The sequence below is a fragment of the Amblyomma mixtum genome, chromosome 7, assembly GCF_055824585.1.
Source record: "Amblyomma mixtum isolate Tamu chromosome 7, ASM5582458v1, whole genome shotgun sequence".
NCBI lineage: Eukaryota > Metazoa > Arthropoda > Arachnida > Ixodida > Ixodidae > Amblyomma > Amblyomma mixtum.
In genome coordinates this window covers 40,379,781-40,383,482 of record NC_143018.1, presented here as the reverse complement: position 1 = coordinate 40,383,482, position 3,702 = coordinate 40,379,781, and the positions used below count along the sequence as shown (strand labels likewise).

General features: G+C 44.7%; 1 long non-coding RNA gene across 2 annotated transcripts; it reads left to right on the top strand.

Annotated features, from left to right (window-relative positions):
• Positions 1-427: 427 nt before the first annotated feature.
• Positions 428-3,428, top strand: LOC149335765 (uncharacterized). Of its 2 annotated transcripts, XR_016284101.1 has the most exons (4): positions 428-628; positions 732-912; positions 1,390-1,506; positions 2,142-3,428. It is a non-coding gene; the product is annotated as an uncharacterized LOC149335765 (long non-coding RNA). The 2 variants fall into 2 exon arrangements; XR_016284100.1 differs by lacking the exon at positions 428-628 and having other exon boundaries at positions 698-912.
• Positions 3,429-3,702: the final 274 nt, after the last annotated feature.

The following is a 3,702-nucleotide window of genomic DNA, read 5'->3' as shown; positions in this document are numbered from 1 at the left end:
TGATTGTGAAGGGAAAAGAAGCTACAAGCGGTCCGTGCGAGAGCACTTGCGCTCGACTTGCCAATTCGGAGAAAATAGCTGCACACCGGAAATGGCAACTTCCTAAAATCTGATTGGTTGGAACAATATCACGTAAATCACGTGATAGGCACACATTTTGGAGTGATGTCAGAATGACGTTTCATCACGTTTACGTTGTGCCGCCATTGCAAAAAATGGCTGAAATTCGCCGCCATCATTTCGCCCGGCGAAAGGTACCCGAATCATGCAAATGAGTTAGTGAAATGCTGATTTATACGGCGTTAGGTAGCCGCATTTTAACGGGTATTTATTTCAAGACAAAACTAAGCTTACAAAAGTCTTGTTTTGATTGCACAATGTAATGATATCGCGTTGTAAGAGCTCATTGAAATAAGCAACCCTCGAGAGCGTTAATAGTGAAGGCTTAAGCGTACAGCCGCATGGGGGCGCTAACTGCTCTCCCGTTGCAAACCCTTCGCTCGCGGTGAGAAATCATCCGTCCGTGCGGTTAGTGAAGCGCGAAAATTGCTCGAATGGCGGTGCCGGCGCTGCGATTTGCTGCTCCTTGCATTCATTCGTCGTTTGTTAAACCCTAGAAGTGGGAAAGGTGAGCGACTTTCGAGGTCACCGCGATGCTTTCGAGTTGTCTCTGACTAGACAGTTTGTCTGTGCAATCATCTGACGAGGCATATATGTGGTGGCTATGCAAGGATGCATTGCGGCGAGAAGCAGTGCCGAACTGTCGAGCTCTGAGGGACGATCGCCAGCTGTGAAACGTCGCTGAACGGATGGGCTTTGCCTCGCGTGATGAGCGGATGACACGAGAGGTGTTCGCGCGGCCGAGCAACAAACTCCAGGAATGTGTCGGGCTTCTTGACGAGACATCCGTGTGTGTGTAGCATCATTCTCATTCCTTTCGCATGCATGCTGGAGATGACTTTAAAACAAGAATCCGAAATTTGTATTCGGCACTTCGCGTTGCTTTTTTCATACTGTGTTTCAGTTTTTGCACACAGCGCCAAGTTGAGAAAACAAAGCCTAGCATGCTAGTACGTTGATCGATTTCTTTGTGTTTGGTGTTGATGAATGTGAAAGGCAGCATCGGTGAAATCAGCTGAAAGGCGTCGTTTCCTTAAGTGTGAAAAAAAAATGCGTGACATTGTAAAAGAATACTATAACCTGTCTTAAGCATTATTAATGAAGCACACTAAAGTGATTTCGCTATTCAAGCTGAAATTTTCATAACAGTGTTACATCATCAGTTACGCAGCAGTCACGTGGAAATTACCGTAGGAGGGTGGAAAAAATTATTTCTCTAAGGGCACACGGAAAACAAATATATATGAGTCTTGTACATTTTATTTACAGGTGTGGTGTTCCTGCCGGTGAAGGTTCCAGCTCACAAGAATCTGTGCGGGATCCATCCATGACCCATTTATGTGCAGTCTCTCTCCATGTGCTGCCCGCATGGAAATCGTTAAACTGGTGAGCACGTGCTTAGTGTGTTGTGGCAGGCATGAAGGGATAGCATGTTTGCCTGCAGTAAGATTGCATGCGGCTAATGATATCTGTCTGCATTTATATATAGTTTATTGAGCAAGGAAGAACAGTGTAAATAGAACCACATGTAAATTAATCATGTCTGTACTTTTCAGGTGACAGTGGAGATAGGTGTGGGTGACACGCAGTGTTGTTCTCTGGCTTTGGATTTCTCTTAGTGACCGCAATGTCAAGGTAGCCTCATTTCAATTGGTGCAAAATGAAAAAGCATGCATATACTAAAAAACTCATGGTAGTCATAAACAGTTGAACTTGTGCCCTTCCTTGCAGTGCATTCTGTGGTGGTTTTCTTGAGTATAAAAAGTGTGTATTAATTATTTGTATCCGTCTGTTTGGGAAATGTGTCATCAAGTACCTCTAGCTATATGGCAACACTTCGTTTTGATACTAATGATTGATTTTGCAGTCAGCGTACTTTACATTTGTGCGTAAAACTAGACAATAGTTGAACTTGAGGCTTCAACAATTTCTCATATTTGGAAACGCAATGTCTAGCTCGTTGGAAGATTTCAGTGCACAGCGTTGATTAATGTGCAGGTGATGGTTTGCATCTTATGCAGATGTGGTGGACTACTCTCACCGTGGGGTCTCGTGTGCTCGGGAGCCATGATGCCAGATTCATCTTCGCTCACCCCTCGGCTGGACTGGCTGCCTAGCTGGGTGGTGATACCGGGTTCCTGAACGATTACATGAGGTGTCTGCAAAGGTGTCATGGTCATGGTACGCCATGGTCAAGAGTTCTCTGCAAAGGTCAGCGGAGCTTGCACTGTGCAACACAACATATTCATCCACACTCAGCTGCAGGACCATGACACCACTGGCAGGTGGTGATAACAGGAGCACCAACATCTACAGCAGGGAGGAGGACACAGCACCATTTGGATTCTACCTGACAGACAGGAAGTGCATGATCAGCAGCTGCTTTCGAGAATTGCACTCACTGCCGTGATTGTCATGTGTAGCTATGCCACAAGTAATCAGCATACATTTGCTCTGCTTCAAGTTTGATAGCATACTGCCAGGAAGCTGATGAAGTCTTCATCATTTTGGTGCTGTTCTTTGAATAGGACCATATTGGTGATATCCATGACAGTAGAAATCATTTTTGTCTGGTGCTGCAGTTTTGTGTGAGTCAGGAAGTGCCCCAAGTGTTTTCAGCCTACCGTCTGCCAACTTGCTGAGTGCATGCTTCAACACATGCTTTGGTGATTGTGAAGAAGTGCCATCCCTTCGTGTGGTGCCTCCCTACGTGTTCTGCTTGTACACAACGCACATTTTATTTGGTGCTTAAGTTCAGTGAAGGACAGGAAAGCACCAAAATGTTTTCCTTCCAGCACCTGGGTGTTGACTGGACATGCTTTCACCAATGCATTGTTTGCTTTGGTGTTTGTTGAGAGCCAGCAGTCCACAACATGCTCAACATACAGCATGGTCGCTGTGTCTCTAGTCATTTACAACATCTGTTCTTCAGGGTGCAATACGTCTTGTGTGGCACTGTTTGTGTGATGAGATCACAACATGCTTTGCCTCATGGCATTTGGTTGCCTCTGTCTGCTTGCTTTTGACTGCTTCTTTCACATGCTGCACGTAGTTATACAGCAGTGAACTATTTTTCCTGAAGGAAAAGTCATGTAATTGTTTCACGGTCAATTTCCCAGATGAAAATGCAAGGCCTGGCCAGCGTTCTGACACGTGTACCCATTCCCATCTTCTAGCTGAAATTTGTACCCCTGACGAAAACCTACAAATTGTACATTAATTCAGTTGAAGGTAACTGGAAGTATAAATTATGCAGCTGGACATAATTTGTGTTTCAATAATAAAGCTCTAAGCGCTGGCATTTTGTCCTTCTTTTGTGTTGTCTTTCACTGCGCTGTTTTTCCAATTCGTAAAACATGTATCAACCAGCCCATATTTGCCCTCTTCTGGAACTCCAAATGGCGTTTTGTAGCTGGAAGGGCATGATTCGGTTCAATAAGTTAGCTGGAAATGGATCATAATAGTAGTAGTAGTAGTAAACGCTATTGATTTTTCTGGGTTACACAGCCGGTCTTCCCAGGTTCGGGATCTTTTTCTCTTTCCAGGATTTGAGGTCCAAGATCTTTTTCTGTGCTGGGCTAT